Raw genomic sequence first — 24,143 nt, 5'->3', positions numbered from 1 at the left:
GTGACCTCTTGAGCTCGTGTGATGAGGGCCAGCTGCGTTGTTTTTCTTGAAGTTGCCAAGAGCTTCTCCCATTCATCCGCTGAGGGAGCTGGCAAGAGTGTCGTCGGAGCGGGTTTGTTAGCGCATTCCCATAATATATGGTTTTGTGTGGCATGCGTCCCGTCACCACAGTGCGGGCATGCAGGGTCATATTCACCGTTGGCGATTAAACGTAATCAGTAGGGGCTAAGAATGGCCTTTGATAGTAGGCGTCTGAGTGCCGTGGCTCGCGCCCTGTCCAGGTCGGGGTGAGGGGCGAGATACGTGCAACTTAGCCCGCGGTAAAAGTTTGTAATCTCCGCGTGCGGGCGAGGCTTCTCGGCGGGGGCGTCCGCACCCGAGAGTTCTCCCGTTCCCCTGTTGGTTAAACCTACAGCAAGCCATTTTCAACTGTGCGTTTCTTCCAATGTCTCGCAGTTACTGCGACACTGTGCGGATTCACTTCTACCCATCATCCCTAGCTTCAAATGCCACGCTGTTCCCTTTTGATTTTTCTCTGGATAGCGGGTGTGGTGGGTTGTTTTCAGCTGATTTTTTTCTTTGGGTGGGGTTGGTTATCTTTTGCGCGAACTGTGTTGCTGTCGGCGCAGTGTTGCATAACAGGAAATTTGCAGACAAGGGAACATTCACGAGTCCTTGAGCGATAAAGTGGCACGTGGCCCTGGCAAACTGTGTCTCCGAGATTATTCTTTCTGTGGCCGCGTAAACACTGAACTATCCCGAACAGGCACGGTGTCGGTGGAGTTAGCGTAGGCTGGCAAAGGAAAGGCTTATATAACACACTCCTCCGTGGCTTGTCCGCGCTGTAAAAGAAGGGACGCAAGAGGAAGTGAAAAAGAAAAGTGCAAAAGAGGCAGCGGAATCGAGGGCTAGGCAGTAATTTCGACCACTTCGCGTTCTTCAACGAGCATGCATGTTGCACAGCACACGGGCGCTTTTGCGATATAAAGGACCCCTGAGGTGTCTGAAATAGAGCTACTCGGTTGAGCAGTCTAAAAATCCAGGGGCTGCCTACACAATAGATACCAACGCAGCACTGTAGTGTTCCAAATGTCCTACGCTACAGCTGCGTCCACAATAGATAGAGCAGGGCTGAAAAGAAGCATCTTTTGTTGAAATAGCCGCCGTCGCTTCTGGGGGCGCAGTTGATGCAACGCCCCATGTTCCTTTCAGTAGTTTCTCTCACACCTCTTTGAACAGTTCTTTGTTTGCACGCGGCAGTGGTTAGGCATAGCTGGAGCCCGTCAGCAGGCCCATGCACTTCCTCTATCGTCCTGTAATCGCAACAACATGAATAGCTTAGGGAATCTACAACTTTGGACATGGATGTCTGCGATAATCTTACAATACGACCAAACGCCGGCGTCGGAGATTTCCAGCGAGATGCGTATTAGCTATTCCGACTGAGCTAAGCCTGGGCTAGCGTCGCCGACGATTTTTTTTTCGCCTTGCAAACAGGGAGACGCCAAAGTTTGACGGCTTCTTTGCCGAGCGAGAGCTATGGTTGTGACCGGCGAACCGTGCATCGAGACATAGCTGCTTCGAGAGCAATGGCCACCGCATCGACAGGACATAAACTCTGAGATTGGCGCCCGTGTGCTGTGCGATGTCAGTGCATGTTAGAGATCCCCAGGTGGTCCAAGTTATTCCACAGCCCTCCAGTACGGCTACTCTTTCTTCTTTCATTCTCTTAGTCCCTGCTTTATCCCTTCTCTTATGGCGCTTTTCAGGGATCCGCGGATATCTGAGACAGGTACTGCGCCATTTCCTCCCCAAAAACCAATTTTTCAGACTGTCGCCTCACATGTGGCCAGTAAAACACACTACCTATTCGGAGACTTAACCACGCTAGCACGTGGGAATAAAATGAATTAAACGGATGCATTAACAAATGCATAGAGACATAAATAAAAGCCAGGAATGTTGACAAATCTGTAGAGTTCTTTATTTGATGCTTTCCGGTGGCTCAGTTATGTGGATCTCTGAGCTGAAACCACAGACTTGGACAAAATGGGAAATGAATGCTAGCAGCGCTCATCTCAATTTCTCACTTTTTACGTCCGTGACCTTGGTATGCGCCTCTGTATTTTCCGAACTAGACCCTCTCATCAAAGTAGCCTCTAGGACTAGTTGGGTTTCGAAGCGGAGTTACCCTCCACTTGTAGTCTTCGAGTTCCACAGCGCGCGTGTTCGAGACGCGTCGGTACTTTGCGTTCCCATAAGGAGCAGTGGTAACGTGGTATCGTACGACAATTCCCTTTGGTTCTTTGCAGTTTTTTTTCTTTATGCGTTCTTGGAAGCACTTTGAAGCGCCGGCACGCGCATGACGTCTCCAAGCGCAGCCAATGACGACGGAACACATGCAGCTCGTGGCGTCGCATATGAGCCAGTTGCGGAGCGGAAAAGGTCACTATAAAGGAGTAACAGCGCAGCCTTTTTACCATTCTCCAGGGGCTCGGCAGGCAGTCGAGAAGCACTTCTATCCGGTGATTTCCATTTGTGGTTGTGGCCCGCTATCTAAATGGGGGAAGGAAAGTGCAAAGACAAGAACAAAGGCGACTCAGCTGGTGGGCCTCCCGGTGCGTAGCGAATTTCCTTTCGGTTCTGTGGCCTCCGCGGCAGTCCGGTTTGGGCGCTTCCTTTCTTCATCTTTCGTCACTTGGTGGTCGGTTTAGGCCTAACCTAGTGGGCTATGATGATTGTGTTCTAAAGCATCAAATTTTTGCGAGAAGGCTGAATGAAATACGAGCTTGGCTAGCCGTTTGTTTTCTCTATAATGCACCGTCATTTTTATGTGAGCGTGAGTGACCGTGACTTGAGAGAAAAAAAAAACTTGTTTGGTTGAGTCGAATGGTTGAGCCGAAGTGACCTCGACAGCCTTTAAATCGCGTTAAGGTTGGTTCACGTGCAAGCAAATGAGCTATTGAGCGTCGCGTTGCAGCGAAAAATTGGCAAAATTTTGGAACCTCTTCACTCTGGCCGCTCGACCCACCGCGACGGCTCGAAACGGTTTTGTACGCCGCGGCGGCAGAAATCGCTAGCGTTTCGCTTGTATGTGAAGTAGCCTTTGGATTGCGTACGTCGTTCGAGCTTCGGGCTCGCATGACTCTGCGCGTCTCCGGTCCTCGTGCTTCGTACAGTGTCGCCATATGCAACGCCGGTAATGGGCGCGATGCCCTCGGGCTGTGAAGAACCTTGCTTTGTTCGAACAAAGCGCGCACGCTTAGTGAAATGGCAAGGCCTTCAGCTTGCTCAAGCTCGAACCTGCACTGTGGACAATGCACTGTTTCGATATCATTAATATTAGTCTCTCTTGTTCGGACCACCAACGCATTGATGCTGACCAACGCATTGATCACCAATTACATTGATGCTGCAGTCTCGGGAATATATAACCTAGCGTTATAGCATTGCTATACGACAGAATGTATGCGGAATGAACAAAATTACCAAATTCCAGGTATGCTACGAACGTCAGTGCTAACAGGTTATGTGAAATACCTGAGCGAAATGCATAACCGAAAACAAAGGATCGCGTCGCTTCGCTTCACGTCATGTTTTTTTTTTATTTTCCTGCCGTGAATGCCTTGCCGAACGTTCGCCTTGCGCACGCGCAATGTGCGTATCGCCGCTCCTCGAGCATGCGCTTCTGCACGCGTCGCCCGTTCGCCTGCGTGGTACGGCCATGCCGCTGACCTGACACGGGGCGGGTGTTGTGGAACGCTCATCCCCTTGGCCAGTGCCTTGATCCACGGATCGTTTTCGAGCGCTGCTGTCTCGTTTCAGCCCGTTCTTCTTGGTGCACAGCAACCCCTCCGCAGCTCCGCACTCCAATCCCCTCAGCGCATTTACGATTCCTTTATGGTTTATTTGGGTTTAACGTCCCAAAGCGACTCGGGCTATGAGAGACGCCGTAGTGAACGGCTCCGGAAATTTCGACCACCTGGGGGCTCTTTCACGTGCGCTGACATCGCACAGAACACGGGCCTCTTGAATTTCGCCTCCATCGAAATTCGACCGCCGCGGCCTGGATCGAACCCGCGTCTTTCGGGTATCGTGTTTCTGCTTCATTACTATGTTTCCGCCACATTTTTGGCTTGGGCTATCCGCATTACCCACCGCGGTGGCTCAGTGATTAGGGCGCTCGGCTACTGATCCGGAGTACCCCGGTTCGAACCCGACTGCGGCGGCCGCGTTTCGATGGAGGCGAAACGCAAAGGCGCCCGAGTGCTGTGCGATGTCAGTGCAGGTTAAACATCCCCAGGTGGTCAAAATTCTTTCGGAGATCTCCACTATGGCACCTCTTTCTTCCTTTCTTTTTTCACTCCTCAAAAACCAATTTTCAATTTTCAAAAAATATATCTCCTTCGGATTGCGGTCGCTATTTATAGCGGCTGCGTGTCTTTTGTTTCAAGGTAAGAGGGTGCACTCTATGGGGCTGCCAGGTGAAGTCAAGACGGCTTAACAGCTTGAAGAGTTTGACCTTGAACCGAGGAGAAACCATGTCACAGCTATGACGTCACTCAGCCGCCACCAGTGACCGCCACCGTCGCGTTCATTGTGATCATTGGCATTAGCGTTGAAGATGTTCTGGACTCCGTGGATTTTGAGGAAAGGCACGAAATTGGGGAAACGTTTCCCACAACCAGCATGTGCTGAAATTCTCCATGACAGCAAGCGTTGTCCGCGGTAAGAAAGGTGCATTCGTTATGCCCGATGTATAAATAAAAATGAAATTGAAGGCCGATTACTACAGACGGTAATTCGGAATTTTCGCGCAGCTCTTCGCAAGCCGCCTGCTATCGCTTGGCACGTGTCGTGTTACGTTGCTAGCCGCCCTCCGGAATCGTCCCGTAGCAGCCGCCTTCCGGCTGTCCATTCCTCTCGCGATGGCAGGTGGCGCTTCGCTCTGCTACTACCTGCCAACACACCTGTCACACTCCGTAACACGTCACCTGTCAGGTAGCATGTTACAGCGACTACGACGTGGAACGTAGGAATGAGCGAGCTGCTCAAGAAGTCACTGCAGTTGAACACGAAGCGAAAAGCTTCACCACGTTGGCAAAGGAGTCGACGCATAGGCCGGAAAATAACCTAGAACGACGTTAAGCCCAACCACTTTAGCCGTGTATGACCGTACGTGGTACAGTTACGGCGTCGAACTCTTGACACCTGACCTTGACCCATGACCTTTAGTTGACCTCTGATCTTTGACATTTGACATTGGGTGACATTTGGGTTCACCTTTGACCTTAAACACATTCGATAGGGGTGTAAGACTATGTGATACTACATCTAATCCATGTCGTGTGTGTATATACTATAGAACGGCTGTGCATGCAGGCGCTGCCATGGATGAGCCTGAGGCTTTTCAAGCGTCCTTGCTTTTCCCTGAATTCCAGGGTTAGCCAAGGTAAATAGAAAATTGTTTTTTTTTGTTCTCAAGCATACAACTAGACGGAAAGCGTGCATGTGTGTCGCAAATATATTGAATGCGCGGCGGGGCTTGTCGTTTGTCACTTCTTCGTTGCTGTGGGGGGAGGGCTGATCACATTTGTGTGAAGATTAAGACCCTGCGCGACAGCTATATCCTCGCACTCAGTTCTTCAGTGCAAAGGCTATACGACGCTGTTTGGGGGAGCTGCATGTTTAGTCGCGCTTAGTCACGGAGCATGCCATTATCGGATTGCACAGCTGTCTGAGTTGGGACGCTGTTGCAGCCTATGCTCTCGACCACAGTATACTGAATTTTCAGTCACTGACCATGTGAAATATGTTAACTGCAATCACCTCGCCACCTTCACATGGTCAGTAAACCGAAGATTCATTCTGCTGACCTGACCAGACGGCATTCCGTCAAACCCTCGACTAAGTACTCTATACCAGCTGTATTTTCCCGTTGAGCAGAGAAGGGAAGGGACAAGAGGTGCTCGTTAAGAAATACATGACGGAAGCCGACAGTGACCGAACCAAGAAGCATATGGGATGTTTTTTTAAAATAATTTCTGGTGTTCATCAGTGGGGACTTAATAGGGCAATAACTTTTTCAAGAGTCTCTTTGCGACGTTAAACCCCCATAAAAAAACGAAACTTTTTAAAGATAATTGATTACAAAGCAGAAGAAAAACAACCACATGCCGCCGGTGGGATCCAAAACCCACGACCTCTGAATTTTGCGTCCGGTGCTCTACCAACGGAGCGCCGGCGACGGCTGTCCGGTATTCTCCTTTCGGCGATGTATATATGCGTGTCGTAACGATCGCTATGATCGCAAACGCAGCAGATATATCAAGCCGACGTTAAATGGGCATTTTCGGCTCGCAGCGGTGCCTTCGGCCAGCGGTGGCAACCAAGCCACCGCTCCTGCTCCGTCGCCCGCCGGTCCGTAGCGGGTTTCGTTCGCGCAAGCACTGCAGCAGGGCGGCGCGGCCAGCCCGCAGCCGCGCGCCGTCAGCGGCAGCCAGACCCCTGCCGCGGAGCGCAGCGCTCAGCCCACTGCGGCGCCCAGCGCTCAGCCCTGCGGCTCCCGCCCCAGCTATGGGGCCGCCCCCGCCGCCACAGGTGCCGCCAAATTAGCGGCCAGCAGCCCCCGGCCTGCAGCCGCCGTGAGTGGCAGTCAGCCGGCAGCAGCTGCCCTACCACCATCGCCGCCATGCACGCCGCCCGTTGCGGTGACAGAGCAAACCCCCGAAGCTGGCGACCGGGCCACTCCAGGCGACCATGTCCAGATCAAGGTGCGTACTATTTGCTGAAAAGGACTTCTCCTTGAGCCATGCCATGTAGCTCGTTTAACCTCGTTATAACAAAGTAAAAAGTTCGTTCCCGGCTGTTACTTCGCTATATGCAGTGTTGATCGAGCATCCGAGGGTAATCGTAATTCCTTCGATATATCTATTATATCGTTATAAACCATGCTGTGCAGCTCGTTGTGCCAGCGGTCCAAATACAGTTCAACCTCTTTACAACGAAGTTGAAGGTTTTCGACGATTACTTCGTTATAGCTGTAGCTTCGTTATAGCCCCTGTGGGACAAGCTTCCACGTGCAATCATAACTTCTTCGTTATATCAGTTGTTTCGTTATAAACCGCTCCGTTACAAAGAGGTTCAACTGTTAGCATCAAGGCAAGAGGAAACGTCTCCTCTCCAAAACATCTGACTTAAACGGACGGTACGAGAACAGAACTCCGGTATAATACAATACAAGAAACAAGCGGCATGTGCCTCTCAAAAGAGGCCCTCCAGCCAATGGCATCAACTGGTTCCCATGATGTCATGGTTAGTCAATCCTCTTGAACCTGTCTGACATCTCAAGGAGTGGCAGATGAAAGGACATGAACCAACGTCTAATCAGTTTGACAGCGGCGTCCGGAGAACCGGCCGACGCCGTTGGCTGCAAGGCGTCCTTTGTAGGGCATCAGTCGCTTCTTTCTGGAGTTGCAGCCGATTATGCTGGGCTTAGTTTTTAGTACTGGAAAGTGCTGTGAGTAGCAGGCATCGTTGTAGTGCATGACGTATAGGGCGCTGGAAGCGAAATATAAGATTTAGCCGCTGACAAAGTTAAGATCAAGAACAGCGTTTCGAAACCGCTACGGGTTCGTTGGACAACAATGAGGAGGACAAGGCGAGTGGGTGAAATTTAAAATCGTAGTTTGTGACGTAACGACCGCATTTAAATGAGTGGTTCGAACCCGTCCGTGGCGGCTGCGTTTCGATGGAGGCGAAGCGCTAAGGCACCCGTGTGCTGTGCGATGTCAGTGTACATCGAAGATCCCCAGGTGGTCGAAATTATTCCGGAGTCCTCCACTACGGCACCTCTTTCTTACTCCTCTTTCACTCCCCCTTTTTCTCTTCCCTTATAGTGCACTTCATGCGTCCGCCGATATGTGAGGAAGATACAGCGCCATTTCCTTTCCCCGAAAACCAATTTTCAATATTCACAGTTTCTGCTGTGAGGTTCAGGGCCTCAGTCGTCGCCTGGATAAAGGGTGGCTCAAGCAATTGGAGCCTTTGGGAACAGTACTTGTATACGCCGGCGGCAGAGTGTTGTGTTGCCAGCGTGTGAAATATTTTTAAAGCGATAGCTTTACTGGCCGCAGGTTGAGCAGTTTCGCGTGATTCCTGCAAAGCCCACGGCGCATTTCTCTCTCCCTCCCTTCTCACTACTGCGCATGGGCCACTAGTAGCACCGAGCCACAGGTGTTCCACCCCTGCCACAGGTGTTCCACCCCTGCGCCCCGCCGCGCCTTTCCTCAAAAGCCAACTTTCAATTTTGTTTTCTCTTCTTTCTCTCCCTCCCTTATCCTTTCTTTCATGGCGCGGTTCGGGTGTCCACCGATATATGTGAGATGGTTACTGTGCCATTTTCTTTCCTCAAAAACCAAACAAAACAAGTTAGCCGAAGGCGTTCATTGAGTTTATTGGAGTTTCATTTCATTTCATTTTATTACCTTAAAGACCCCTCGCGGGGTATTACATAAGGGGTGGGATTAGCAGAAAAGGCACAAAACAATGCCACTAGTGATCATGAACAAAAAATGTTGTTTAGATTGCTTGCAAATGATGAAGGACAGGTGATGTCGACGATATGCTGGGGAAGGCCGTTCCAATCTTTAGCTGCACGTGGGAAGAAGGAGGCTGAAAAAGTAACAGTTCGGGCACGTGGGCGAAAAACTTGAAGCGTGTGGCTAGTGCACTTTCACGAAACCAAGGGCGCACAACCAGGTCCGTGGGTTAGTGAAGAGCTCAATCTCGCTTCCGCTTTGTATATCCTGGATTAGCTACGCTAATCCAACCCGCCGCGGTGGCTCAGTGGTTAGCGCGCTCGGCTGCTGATCCGGAGTTCCCGGGTTCGAACCCGACCGCGGTGGCTGCGTTTTATGGAGTCAAAACGCTAAGGTGCCCGTGTGCTGGGCGATGTCCGTGCACATTGAATATCCTCAGGCGGTCGAAATTATTCCGGAGCCCTCCACTACGGCAACTTTCTTCTTTCAATCCCTCCTTTATCCCTTCGTTTACAGCGATGATATATGAGACAGATGCTGCATCATTTCTTTTCCCCAAAAACCAATTATTATCAGTATTCATATTATTTTTATTATTGGGCTAATCCCCATTATTTTTTTTGTGGGGGAAGGAAATGGCGCAGTACGTGTCTCACATATCGGCAGACACCCCTACCGGGATCGGACAGGGGGGGGGGGGAGTGAAAGAAAAAATGAAGTAGTGCTGCAGTGGAGGGCTTCGGAATAATTTCGACCACCTGGGGATCTTTAACGGTACTGACATCAACAGCACACGGGCGCCTTAGCGTTTCGCCTCCATCGAAACGCAGCCGCCGCGGTTGGGTTCGATCCTGCGAACACCGGGTCAGCAGCCGAGCGCCCTAAGCACTGAGCCACCGTGGTGAGTGTCCTGTCTTTTTTAATCACGCGTTAAATGCGATTTTACTCGAAACGAAATGCTGCACCATCGAGCCCAACCATCCACTCTGGCAAACTGATGTTTCCTTGGGCTGTAGCTGTTGATTATTCTAAATTACGCGTCTGCACATTCTCATTTCACACAAAGATTCCCGTATGTTGTTCATCTTTCGCTGTTAATGAGTGGCTGCGGCGTCTCTTCGAGCTCCACGACTGCCGAAATTTCCAAGGTAGTTCCTTGTGCCGAGTTTCGCCGCCGGGCGACAGTTTCTTTAGTACGAATAATTAAATTTTTCCAATTTTGTCGCCCCAATCGGGACGATTTCTGCGGGCGACCTTGGACGTGTGACGTCACCAGCTGTATGCCCCTCGATATTTGCTCGGAGTTTGGTCAAGAAGAAAAAAAATAAGACCTTTGATTTTTGGTCATTTCACACTGACAGTTGTCTGTCACTTACTGTCTCCAGTTTAGTCAGTCAACGCGCCGAGAGGTTCTGTGACAGTATGGATGACGACAAGCTTCTGTCTTGACGTCATACTTTGGGAGAAACCCAATTTTGGTTTCGACGTTCTTTGTTTCTGCAGTTTTAAAGGGCTTCTACTCAGGATTCTGAAAAACGGCTTTTGAGGCACAGAGAAGGGACTCTTAAGAAATGTGATGCAAATGGGAACACAATACCACGTCTGAACATATTCAAAATATCCCACATTTTGCCATTGAGTGGTTCAGAAACGTTGCAAGAAATGCTTCTAGAGCTGTGGCGCCATCATGGCCTTGGTTCCCTGAATAAATAATTTAAGGTAGAGAAGGAACAAGTAATTACTGACTCGCTTTTGATGAACACCCCGACTACACAGTGCGGTTCCTTGATTTTGCAATCGTCCCGATCGCCCCTCTCATATACGCTCAAGATAGCGAAAGGCTCTGAAATATATTCCGAGGAAAGTACAGGGTCGGTCAAAAGTTCCCAGGCCAAAGGGTGTCCTTTTGAGCTGTGTAATCAGGCAGACATGACACCACCTAAAACTCAAAATATCCGTAGAAGGCAGAAGAGGTATCGTTCTATACTCTGTGAACCTTGATAGCTTTATTCGCATCTTAAATGCCACGATATACCGATGAAAGAAGCAAGCCCTCTGGCCCCGGAACGTTTGACCAACCGTGTACATAAGCTCGCTCAATCACTACGTTCTCTCGTCATAAACTCCTGAACCGAACCGAATATTTCTACATTTAGCACAGAACCCACAATCCCGAGCGAAGGTTGGCGAGCTCTTTCCAGCGACTTTTTCACGCCCGCGCATTTCTCCGCCTCACGCTCCTGCGTATTTTTGTTCAGACGTGTCTGTCGGTTAGATTCAAAAGTATGGAGCTGCTATGGCCGCTGGCAGTAATAAGCGTCGCTTCGGCGGTTCAGGAAGCCTACCCCCCCCACCACCAGGGGAAATTCCCGAACGCGTCGGCAGCCGGCGGTGGGGCCGAGTGGGTAGGGCTGGCTGAAGAGCGCCGACCCGTGAGCATGAAAATAGTGATGAAAGGAGATAGAAAGGCTAGAAGACGCTGAAATTTAAATTTTCACTGCAGATAACTTCGCTTGCACAAAACATTTAAAACATTCTCACTGGAGGATATTCATGTTCAAGCGCCGTCCTTTAATGGCCCGGCTCGCTAAACGCATGGGGTGCAGGAGGCTTTTTCTATTAAGACTCACCGGAACCAGTCCTGCACTGTAGTGTAGATCGAAAACCATTCGGCCAAACTTATGTGACGCTCAACACACGAAACAGTGCGTGCATACATACTTCTTCATGCCCTGCTCTAATTACCACCAATCACGGCGCAGGAGCTCGAGCGAACCCTGCCCTCTCACTTTCCGCGGCAGCCCGCCTACAGCCAGCTGGGCCGGACCATACAACTTCTTGCCAACCAATTCAGCATTGAGATACCGACCGGCAGCGTCTACCACTACGACGTCGACATCTTCTCGGAGACTGCCAAGGAGACCAAGGTTCCTGAGCAGAAAAAGTACTGATGCCTCAGCACGAAAATCAACAGGATAGTCATAGAGCTCCTACTAAAGAAGTACCGTCAAGACCTGGCCAACTGCATCCCGGCTTTCGATGGCCGCAAGAACCTGTACACGCGCCACCAGCTCAACTTCCGCAAGCGGACATTCACAGTCCACCTCGAAGAAGACCAGAGAAGCCAGAAGTTTATCATCAAGATCCAGTATGCAGCCACCGTGAACCTGGATGCCCTGCATGGTGTCTTCCAAAAGCGCGTACAAACTGTGCCCCAGGAAGTCCTCCAGGCTATCGACATCGTCTTGAGGCACAGCCCCTCGATCAACCTTGCGCCGGTTGGACGCTCGTTCTTCAGACCGCCGGGACCCAACGAGCACAATGACCTCGGAGGAGGCCGGGAGGTGTTGTTTGGCTACTACACGAGTGTTCGACCCGCCCAATGGAAGCCCATGCTTAACGCGACATGTCAGCAACAGCATTTTATGAGTCGCTTCCACTGGTAGACTTCATGTGCAGGTTCTTCAGCGACAGCCGGTGTGTGATGACGCCCGCGGACTTCCGGTCATTGCGCGAGAACCAGTACGTGCGGCTGAATGGAGAGCTCAAGGGACTCCGCGTCAAAGTGACGCACCTTCCGTACCTGCGCAAGTACAAAGTGGTCAAGATCACGAGGGAAGCTGCGAAGGACATCTATTTTGAATCAGAAGGTAGTCAGATCTCCGTCGCCGACTACTTCCAGAGCCGCTACAGGCGTTTGTCTTACCCGAACTTGCCTTGCGTGCAGAGTGGCAGCCCGACTCATCCTGTCTACATTCCTCTGGAGGTGTGCGAGCTTGCCGAAGGCCAGCACTGTCAGAAGAAGCTCAACGAGAGTCAGACCGCCGAAATGATCAAGTGCACAGCCAAGCGCTTCCAGGAGATTCGTCACTCTGTGCGCGACTTGGTCAGTAGTACAGACAAGTACCTGCGGGAGTTCGGCATCAAGATCAACACCGAACCCACTAAGGTTAAGGGCAGAGTGCTCGACCCGTTGTTTTTGGTTTTTGAGAACAACACCGTGTGCAAGCCGCGCGACGGTACGTGGGAACTCCAAGGGCAGCGCTTCTACAAGGCGATGTCCATGACACAGTGGATTGTTCTCAACGTGAGCCGCTTCGCGCAGAAGGATTGCCTGGAAAACTTCATCAAGATGCTGATCCGCATCGGCCAAGATTTGGGCATGCGCATTGCGCAGCCGCTTGCGGTCATCACGTTCGACACAAACCGCAAGGCCATCAGGATCGTCCTCACGGAGCAGCGCAAGCAGCACCCACAGTTGGAGATGGTTGTGGCTGTGATCACAAAGGCCACAAACTACGCTGAGATCAAGCAAGTGGCAGAGACTGAGCTCTCCCTGCGCACACAATGCATCTTCGACAACAACGGGGTCCAAAAGTGCAACGCAGTGCTCATCCAAAACCTGTGCCAAAAGATCAACGCCAAGATGGGCGGCATCAACAATAGTCTGCTTATGCAGGAGAAGCCGAAGCTATTCCATAGGCCCGTGATCGTCATCGGAGCAGACGTGTCGCACCCTTCACCTGGAGACAAGATCAGGCCATCCATCGCCGCGTGCGTCGGAAGCTTAGACTCTGTACCGTCCAAGTTTCACGCCACCATTCGGGTACAGATTGAAAACTCCGAGGCTAAGACGCGTGTGGAAATCATCAGAGAACTGAAGGACATGATCAAAGAATGGGTACTGGTTGTCTACCGCTCCACCGGGCACAAGCCCGAGCGGATCGTCTTCTACAGAAACGGAGCGAGCGAGGGGCAGTTCTTGGAAGTCCGTAACCGTGAGGTAAGCAACTGTGCCTACTACAATACTGTGCCCACTAAACTCTCATCTTGTTAAGAGAGCTTTGCCCACTTTCAATGTCGCTAGTGTCATTAGATAACCTTTGTCTTTAGAGAAGCGGACTAGCTGTGCGTAACAATATATGTAATGGCACCGAATAGATTTCCACAGCGCTATAATTTCAAGACATCCAGGACATTCATTTTTGGAGACATCTTCTCAGTATTAGCTGACGTCATCTTGATCGTTTCTCTTCAAAAGGTTGTAAAGATCCGAGACTGAGGCTTGTGGTTGGGTTTAGTGCGTACCCGCGCCGCGTCTCACCCCTTTTACTCACGGGCGATTTTAATGGCTGTGCAGTTGACCGTCTGTTGAACTGAACGACAGTTCGAGGTGTTATACCCGTGCCACACGGTCAAGTTTAATGTCATTAATTACTTAGTAGCTGAAGTTTTAACGCCATTGGCCTCTGTGCCACGCATTCATATTTAATGGCATTAGACAGACTAACTGCCGTTTGCAACCTACTGAGTTTGCCACAACTCATTCGCCCGAGCAGTGTACTCTTGTCCCCATTCCGCATGCAGAAAAACACGCAACTTTTTTTTGTGAGAAGTTACTATCCAGTGGATAATGGTTTATTCATAAAGAGCACCACTTTTACCAACAATTATGAAGCATTGTTAGGCTGTGAGCTGGCACTCAAGTTCTACATTTACGACCTGTCAAGCAAAAACAGTTGCGTTTTCTACAAATTAACTTTTATATTATATTTGAATGACATTGCTGAGATACTGGCTCATTAACACTGTTTATAGTCAGGTGATTTTTTTACTGCCTTGAAGGCGTTATCGGCACCGGGAGTTATTAAATTATTTATTTATTTATTACTTATTTATTTATTTACAGATGCCTTACAGGCCTCCGGAGAAGCATCGTGTAAGGGGGGGATTCATAAGTTTGTGCAAAATAGCTTAGAAGTCAAAAAATCATAGTAAATGTACAGCAAAACACAGACAAAAAACAGGTGAGTTCAGATAAGATATCTCAATTCACAAAACAGAATAAAAGTAAAAAGCAACTCTGCATCATGGAACAAAAAAAGTGGAAATTCACAAAGAGTTATACAAAAGCAAAAGAAAACATATCAGGCATAAATGAGCAAAGCTCCGCATCCACGGAACCAAAAAGGCATTAGTCTCAAACTGCTGAAAACGAAGTTATACGAATCCTGTGAATATAAATGACGTGCTAAGCGTTATCAGTGAAGTGGTTGAGTAGATGTTCTCGAAATGTGTCCTGATTACCCTGCAGGGCAATGCAGTCCTGAAGATCGTTCCAGAGACGGATGGCACGCGGGAGTGACGAGAAGTTGAAAGCATGTCTGTTGCCATAAATGCGGCGTAGCGGTTGTTATTATGTAATCTATGTTATAAGTAGAAGGGATGTTGTAAATGTGCTGGCAGTGAATCAGTGGCATGGACGTATTTGTGAAAGGTAGATCGAAAAGATGGATCGAAAGTTTGATATTTAGTAGGGTTACACTTGACTGATAACTGCAATTTTGCAAAATGAAACGACAAGCCCCATTCTCGACAGCTTCTAACTTCTTAGATATTTCTGATGAGGTGATCAGATGGATGAAGCGTAGTCTAGCTGCGGTGTGACAAAAGTAATGTAGGCTTGTTCACACACGTGAGGGGTAGTGCATTGCAGGTTACGGCGAATGAAAACTAGTGACCGGGAAGCATTAGGGAAAGTTGTGCTTATGTGTTCAGCCCAAAAAAGGTTTGGTGAAATATGGACGCCTAGATGCTTATACTGCGTATTCCAAGCCAATGTATCGTTATAATTGTGGTATAGAAAATGCGAAGTGACTAATTTTTGGCTAATAGTAATTATCTTACACTTAGAAATGTTTAAAGTCATGTTATACACCAGTCGTTTACGCAATCGAGGTCACTTTGAAGTGCAAGGTGGCCATTAGAAAATTTTATTGCTCAATAAATGCAGCCATCAGCAAATATGCGCATCTAAGATGAGGTTGTTGCTGGCAGGACACCAATGTAAATTAAGAATAGTAATGGACCGAGGAGGCTTCCTTGCGCCGCGCCCGATGTAACATCGGAGAGAGGAAATTAATAATTGTTAACAACGGTGAACTTCTGGCGATTACAAAGAAAATTACGGACCCATGACCCAGGTATAAAATTTAATTTGAGCGCACAAAGCTTAGATATTAGTCGGGAATGTGCTACCCGATCAAATGCTCTGGCAAAGTCCGAAAAGGTGAAAGTCGGTAGTTTTCGTGCGAGTGTTTGTTGCCACTTTTGAAAACCCGTACAACCTTTCCTATTTTCCAGCAGGTGGAAAGCTCGTCTGTAGATATTTACTGCTTAACAATATGAAGCAAGAGGATGCTGGAGACAGAAATGGTATTTTTTAGTATTTTGAAATAATTTCATCAACACCAGAGGAAAAGGATACTAGGTTATTTATCAGGTGTACTAAGCCATCAAGTGTAATGTCAACCGGTGCCATGTAGGGGAACCAAAATCTTGCACATACGGGATGTTAGAATTATCTTCTTAGCTTAAAACACATGCGAAAAACGAGTTAACTGCTTTAGGGCAGTCAGTATCGGTGTAGGGGGTGCTGTGAACGTCATGTATTGATATATCATTACTGACAATATTCTCACGTATTGTTTTGAAGGATTTGCTCGGATTATTCTTAAGTAGCGCAGGATGTACTTATGAAAAATATTTATTTTTTCTTCACAAAGGGCGGAAGAATACAGTTTTAGGTAGGTTTTATATTTACCCCGCGCGCACGGCGTACACTCGTGCTTTGCATATTTGTACAATCGTTATTTTTTCTTATTTCTCGTGTTGATGCTTTCTTGTACAGCAAGGGTTAGATTTATGATTTGATAGCGTGATATGCGGGGCATGTGTGGCTACAAGTTCGGCGAGTTTGTCTCTAAATTGAACCCACGGTTATCTTCTACGGACCTATATTGAAAAGAGGGCATCAGGATATTATCAGAAAACATTTAAATTTCGTCATTTATTCGATTGTAATCTCCTCTGTTATAGTCGCGTATCTGTGATGTCAATACATCTGTCAATAAATGTCATTAAATCTGGACGTGCAGCGCCAGCCCCGAAAATAATGGCATAGGCAAACTTAAAGGGACTATGCAACGAATAAAAAGTCACTTGTAAATGTTTTCAATGCTTAGAAATGATGCTAAGAAGCATTCACACCAAGTATGAGTCTTCAGAACTGAGCCGGCAATTTATTATGAACCTTTAAAAACCATGTTTTTCAAAATTCGCGGGCCGATTGGTGTACTCGTAGTGACCGTTTTTGGAACTAAAATCGTGGAACAAAGGCGGCACTGGACCATGACGTCGCCAGGCCACGAAACGCTCTCATTCGCTGGAGCCACGGCAGCCACTACGTCACGGGCACACTTTCGGTAGCCGTGAAAATCGTCTGCTCGTGCCGCCGCGCGAGCCTCTCGGGCAAGCGCAAGCTAGGGCATTGCCTTCGCGCATATGGTATTTTTCTCTGCCGCCTCCTTCTGTCGGGAGTTCCGGAGCCACTCGCACGGCTCTTCGTGCGCACGCAAAGGGCTCGATGCCCATCGCGGCCGTAAAAGCAAGCAGTCGCACCTCGAGGTCCGGGTTTATTACAGCTAATTACCACAGATGACAAGCAAAGAAACCCGACGCACGCCGCAATCCAGGAAGGAGAAGACACCGGAGAGATGCCGCCATGCCGCCGACGCTGCTGCTGGGGGGCTAGGAGCGACAACCGGAAGGTTCAAAATAGACGTCAGCGGATGACGTATTCATGGGCGGGGCCCAGTCCCAGAGCTGTTCTCTTTTTATTTTTTTCTGGTGCTCCTCGTGTACGAGTTGAGGGGGGAGAGTAGGAGCGCAATTTTTAATCGTCTATATCTTCGCTGTTATTGATGCTAGCTCAAAAATTCTTGCACTGGGGTGACGAGTGATCGAATTCCTATCTCTCATCTGCTTTAGGTAATCTCAATTAATTTATTGCATAGTCCCTTTCAGGCAACAAACATCTGCGGTTATTCCTAGTGCGCATGTGGCACGGGTAATAAAAGGCAGCGCCACCTGCTGTTGAGATCTCAGCTCAGTAGGCGGTCGCAGTTAGACCATTCTACTGACCCGCTGCAATGGCCGAGCCGGCGGCAGTTCTGGCTGCCACATCTAGCTATCCTGGCTGATATGAGTACAGCTATAGCCTCCATTATAGTCGGATACAACTCAACAACAAAGCGGCTTTCCCCCCTGAAAAGACTCTCTTGCAGCCAATGGCATAGACCAATTCTCATGAGTCTGCCATGTAGGGAGTGGCAGATGAAAGGGGATAGTCTCCTTCTCAAAGGGGAGACTATTGCCACTATTGTCATTGTTACAGCGCTCGCCGCATTGTAAACCTTGCAGGTTCGTGAGAATAAGACGACGCCATTGGCTGAAAGGGGGTCCTTTTACGAGGAAAAGCGGCTTCAGTCTTGAGTTGTATCACACTATATTCGAAATAGTGTAGCCACAAAAAATAAAATCCCGCGAAGTGGCACCAGGAAAACAACGGCTGAACGGTGAAGCCTTACGTTCCTCTACTGAATTTTTTGGCTCGTGTGGCTGTTCACTAGCGGGCCTACTCAAACGCCAAGCTCGCACAGAAGTTTTAGTTGAGTGAAGTCAAGTAGGGAATCAATGTTTAGAGTTATGTATAAACCGATCACGTGATCCAGAATGTGAACCGCGTGAACTCAATTTAGCGGAGTGTGCCGTCTAACTGCTGCCGACTGCTATTTATTTCAGCGTTGGTTGGAAAAGATGCACTTCCGTTGAACTGAACGGTAGCTGAAACTCCTCGGTTAACCAGAGTATCACCCATAACAGCATTGCTAAGAAAAAAAAACGCTGCTCTTCGCCATATAGTTTTTCCCAAACGACAATTGTATGATAGGAGAGCATAGTTCGTGAAGGTCCAAAGTGTTTTGTTTACATTCTGAACCACGTATGTATCGTGATTCGTCGAATAGCCTTTAAACCCTGACCAAGTTTTTTTCTTTCCACTCTCGAAACTCTCAGGTGAGCGCCATCCGGCTGGCGTGTTCAGAAATGTCTCCCACCGAGACCTACGAACGACCGCTGACGTTCATCGTGGTCCAGAAGCGACACCACACGAGGTTCATGCCCGCCAACGACCGCGACGGGGTGGGCAAGTTCCGCAACGCTCCTCCCGGCACGACCGTAGACTCGGTGGTCACGCACCCGCTGGACTTCGACTTCTTCCTCTGCAGCCACTTCGGCATCCAGGTAGGCGACGTCTTCTCCGCTCTTGTCGCTATTGTGAGCGGGAACAAATGGTCTGCGGTGTTTTCATTTATGAATTTGCGGAGGAAATAGTCCGGGCGCCGGCGTCGCCATAGTCGCGTCGTTACTGCGGTACAAGTACCAGGAGCTCCTGCGGTGGAGGCCTTCCACAGCTTGAGAAAAAGGAAGCATGGCCTCCGAGATCGCCTGCGCGCGAGACCGTGACGGAAGCTTTCCACTTTACGTTGAGGCCACCAGGAGCGCTGTGTGTGACTGTGACGTCCTCGTTCGACCTTGAGGAAGCGGTATCGGAGGTTGCACACGGGGGGCCTCTAGGGCCAGTACGGAATGATGCTGTCATGCGGATGTGGTCATTAGTTTTTCTTTTCGGGGTGGCGTCTACTGAGACAATGAATGCGTAGAGTTTGGTGAAAAGAGAAGCGCTTGATGTTCGGTTGGGCCTGGTTGCTCGTAGGTTAAAGCGGGACGCGGCTTAAAAGTCTCAAATAAGGGCCTAAAAATTGATTTTTATTAAATAGTCGTGTCGGCTTGTATGCCTCGTTTTTAATGCTGTCCCGAAGTCGGGACAGCGACATAGATGACGATGACCGGCCAATGCGCTGATGACAGCCAGCAAGGAAATAAGTTTTTCACGGTATTTATTGGCGCGAGGGGATCTAAGGCAAAATAAAGACAAACATGTTGTGCATGCAGCATTAAGAGCAAGGCCAGCGCGTGCTGTGCTTGTAAGCGTTGCCGGTTTTTCTACATTGCGTTTAAACACTCTCCTTCCCACGCAATGTGTGCTGATAAAATAAGCGTATTAAAACCGCATACACCACGCCACATCACATCGTACCAAAAGCAGGACCACACCGCACCGCCACATACCACAATACGACGCGACTCAACCCACACGGCACTCGTAATCTGCGCAGTGAATAAATGTACCCCTCGGCGCACCCGCAGGGCACCAGTCGGCCGGCCCACTACTATATCGTGTGGGATGACTCCCAGTTCAGCGCGGACGATCTGCAGAAGCTCAGCTTCTACCTGTGCCACACATACTCCCGGTGTGCAAGGAGCGTGAGCATCCCGGCCCCTGTGTACTACGCGCACCTGGCCGCCTTCCGCGCAAAACAGCACATCGCCAGCAAGCTGGAGACGTCCGGCGTTGTCAGCGAGTTGTCTGGGGGCAGCGGGGACGCAGTGTTGACCACTGCCCAATACGTGGAGGCCGTCAAGGTGCTGCAGGAACTGCAGGCCTCCATGTACTTCGTGTAATGGAGGAGATTCTCCGTTGCCCCTGCATTCCGGTTACGCTGAGCCTGGAGGCGTACCACTGACGTCATACCCAACAGTTCTGGAGAAAAGCGTTTTCCAACGGGAAAGCGTTTAAAGGCTTTTGCAGGGAGGTTGTTACATAGGGTATAGGGAGGGTATTATGAGCGCAGCTTTCTTCATATATTGTAAGATTCTACTACAATGATCAATATATCCGCAACCTCCCTCCAGCAGGCTGGGATTTTTTTTTTGCTGTTAACGTTTTTGCTACCGTCCAAAGCGTTCCTCATTGGTTTTCTATTACAGTCTTAACTATTCGATGCCAGTCATGGAAACACTATAAAAGGAAGGTTTTTCCAGATATCGGAAGAATGGGCATTGAATATTTCTATACCAATATCTTACAGTTTCCTAATTTTCAAAATTTTTGTCCATGAGTGTTGGATATCAGCGCAACACGTAGAGGACGAGATATACGTGACACGCAGTGGACATCTTCTCTCGTCCCTCCTGGCGTCGCACTGTGGTGTGTTCAAGGCGCAGGCGAAGCGGTATGCATGGGATGGATGATAAAGATCGCCGCTTCACGAATGCCCTAGAGCAACATTTTTTTAATGCGTTTTGTAGTAGTGAGAGTCGACTTAACTGTTAAGTGCTGCTCCGCCCACATTAAGGGCCGCTGCTTCGAGTTCCTCCACGACGAAAAAAATTTGTCAGTTGTAAACTCTTTTTGTGTTACCTAAACAAGAAGTTTACCACAAGACGAAATTAAAAACTAGAGAATTTTGATCCAAATTCTATGATCGAAATTTAAGGTTGTTCAGTTTGATTCATTGTAAGCTACACATCACACAGGCGCAACTGAACAGGGACATGAACACACAGCGCCTGCCCTGTGTTGTGTGGCTTTCATGTGCATCTTCAATGAGCGCACAACCAAAATTTTGCTTAAAATGTAAATGCACCTAATGTGCCTTTTTTTGTCTAGTCCTAACAAAATGGTATTGACCACCGTCCGGCGATATCTTCTTTTTTTTCTCGCTGCCTGCGCCCCAGCTTGCTATACTCATATATGCTCTATACACGGCAGGCGTTATTCTCAAAAATCTCAAATGCGCGGGGGAGAAGAACCTGAACTAAATTTAACCGGATTTCTGCTGCTTGAGACTATTTCCTAGCTGCACAAAAATGCGATCCAACTTTAGAAAACCGCAGCATTCGCGACGTTCAACTGCATAGCCGTCAGTTGTCAAGCCCCGCGGGTGTCCCTTTGTGATAGAGAGAGGGAGAATCCCTTTAATTTAAACCAGAGATTTTAGCTGGCATGCTACACTCTAAACACAAATATACGCTCATATGGGAGTAAAAATAGAGTAAGCTTCCCTCTAGCGCACAGGACAGATTACTCCCCTTTCTTACTCACTTTTTACTCCTTTCTGTTTAGAGTATACTCTGCGTGGGGAAGGAAACTGGGGCGAGAAAGTCTCAAGGGGAGAAGCGCAGAAAATGTCTTTTTAGAAGTAAAAGAATAAAAAAACAATAAATATGATCAAGGCATAAATGGGCAGTTAATTTGGACTGAGGTGCATGGACAAGTAACGCTACAAGTTATTAAATGATGAAGCGCAGTATGCCCTACAAAGGGGCTCACAGTGTTCACTGCATGAATAGTGCATAGTGGTGAGAGTTCAATTCATGGCGATGAGTTGTTTTCTATTTGCATATTCAGACGACATTGGCCTTTTTGACCGGAAGCATGGATCTCGGAGTCCGTTCTGTGAGATCGCTGTATGTGCCACTTGTCACTGTTTTGCAGCACTCTCTATAGACACCAATGTGATGAACATAGAGATCAAAAACCGTTGTTTGCGATCGCGAACAATCAGAAACAATGAAATAAGGGCTTTGTTTTCTTACAAAAAATGCATGATCAGTACACTTCAGTTGTAGCTCCGCGAGCCTGGTATAAGCAATTACTTATCGGTGGTTTTCATTGTTAGAGGCTCGGGCTGCCTTTGATTCAAATTCGACAGAACAATTTCAAGGTTAGCGTAAGTCAGCCAAACCGCCACTAATTCCACCTTTTGGTTTCTTGCAGGCTCCCAAGGCGACAGATTTCCTTGTTTTTGTTCTTTCACGTGCTGTCCGAATAGTACGGGCGCCAACTTTGTTGTTTGTTGTTTTTGTGCCTTGAAAATTTTAAGTTGCAATAAAAAAAATTGGCCAATAAAGATGGCCGGGACATGACGTTTCCTTGTTTTGCAATCACTGGCGCTTTTGTTGTCCGAAGCCAGTCTGCTCTACTACAACACATGCTAAAAAAGTGAAAGGGTTTTAAAACGTAGTTAAACCCAGTAGACATGCGAAAGCATGTGTTTGGCTTGGTTGGCTCATGGTTTTGCTTTGCTGGATGGGTTTTGCTTTGCTGGGATATTGGACTCAGGTTAAGCTGATCTGATCTGTTCGCGCCGCAGATGGAAGTTGATATAGACGACGATGTGCAATGCACAGCACGAGTGTGTGTGGCTTTTTGACACGAGGTATGATCGGCTGCGGAGATAGCATAGTGCATGCAGTCTTGCAGTGTCGAGCGAAGCTGATCTGTTCGCCCGCCGCAGGTTCATCGCCCAGTCGCAGCAATTCTTATATTTTATTTTTTCATGCGCCAAGGTTAACACTCAAAGTCAAGCTCCGCGCAAACTCGGTCAGCCGATTAGACTTCGTGAAGCCTTCCCAAGCAGCGCAGGCAATCGGGCCAGTTTCGGGAATGACTGGTTTCACTCTGGTGCCAATATATTTTAATATTGGGCCGGTTAGTTGTGCTGCTGGGTTTCACCACTTCGCGCACTTTTGCGTGCACTCCCAGACACCCTTAGAGCGTGTGGTGGTAGCGGTCTCGGTCACAAAGGAGATGCCCTCGACTCAGTGTGGCAAGCTCAGCCGGAGACCAGCTACCAAGTGACAAGGGGGTTGGTCGTTTGGTGGCCAGCTTTCGCCGGTCGCAAGCGAGAGAATGGTTCGGAGCCAAAGGTTCACAAAGCGAAACAAACTTTATACAGCAAAGAGCCGATAAAGAGGATTTCACAGTCATTCATACGAGCACATACAAAGTAATTTACAACTACAGTGCAACTCATGCAAAGTAAAAATTGAGAGAGATTACAATTCAACAAAATCCCTGCACCTAAATTGCACTAATGCAGAGAGAGACAAACAAACAAAACACAATTTGTTCACCGGGAACTGCGACAGTCGACGACCTGAGGAACACGATGGGGCCGAAACACGATGGGGCCGATCCACCGACTGGCACACGTTGCCCCGCTGGTCCGTGGCTGGTCGAGTGGTGTTTTTCCGGGAGTCGAGTGGGCGCGCTTCTCAGAAGCTTAAACGGCGGCTAGGGCTGACAGACAGCGGTTGAAGCCCTCATTTGTAGGCGTGGTCCGCGTCTGTTCGTTATTTGCCCCGAGGCAGGCGCGCACATACGCGCAGTATCAACCGCAAAATTTCCTTCTCGCGCCGGGCGCGCGACCCCATTGGTCGAGCGCGAAAACCGCCTTCCAGAAGATTCTGGGTCCTTCTCGTGATGCGAAGACCCCGGCGCGAGAGCGAAGGGGAGAAGGTATCACTTTAGCACAGTCAAGGTTACACCCTCTCCGTCGACAATGAATAGAAACTACTCGGACATTCTAGAGAAATCGACGCCACGAGTGCCATAATTCTTTTGGCGCCGCGCCGGCGAGATGAGTGGAAAGGGCAGCATCACACGCAAAGAAGCGAGCTCTCTGGGGTTCCTTCCCCGCTTTTTTTTATGTTACCCCGCGCGGACGCGATTTCTTACGTGCAGCGCCGTTTTTTTTTAATATGCGCCGAATTTTGTGACATTGGGGTTCGCACTAAAACGCTGCTGGTTGCTGCAAGTGGGAACTTTCACGAAGCAAATCCTGACTGCCGTTGCATTATCCGGCTAGGCGATTATTCTAACTGAAATGACTGGTTATGAAAGTTATATAATGTAGATTCTGATATATTGGCGCTATGCAGCTAATACGATCATGTGCCAGACAAAAGGTAAAAACATGCCATTTTCGCTAAAATGTGAACGTTTCAATACTTATCCGACTGTGCTGGTCGGCCAAGCTGACCGCAAGCGGCTGCTGGCTGCGCATGCCCAGTTCC

At 48.9% G+C, this 24,143-nt stretch overlaps 1 pseudogene; it reads left to right on the top strand.

Annotated features, from left to right (window-relative positions):
• The first annotated feature begins 5,169 nt into the window (after positions 1 to 5,169).
• On the top strand, positions 5,170 to 19,964 carry LOC144112357 (protein argonaute-2-like; annotated as a pseudogene).
• The last annotated feature ends 4,179 nt before the right edge of the window (positions 19,965 to 24,143 follow it).

The sequence above is a fragment of the Amblyomma americanum genome, unplaced genomic scaffold (assembly GCF_052857255.1).
Source record: "Amblyomma americanum isolate KBUSLIRL-KWMA unplaced genomic scaffold, ASM5285725v1 scaffold_72, whole genome shotgun sequence".
Taxonomy (NCBI): domain Eukaryota; kingdom Metazoa; phylum Arthropoda; class Arachnida; order Ixodida; family Ixodidae; genus Amblyomma; species Amblyomma americanum.
This window is presented reverse-complemented; position numbering and strand designations above follow the sequence as displayed.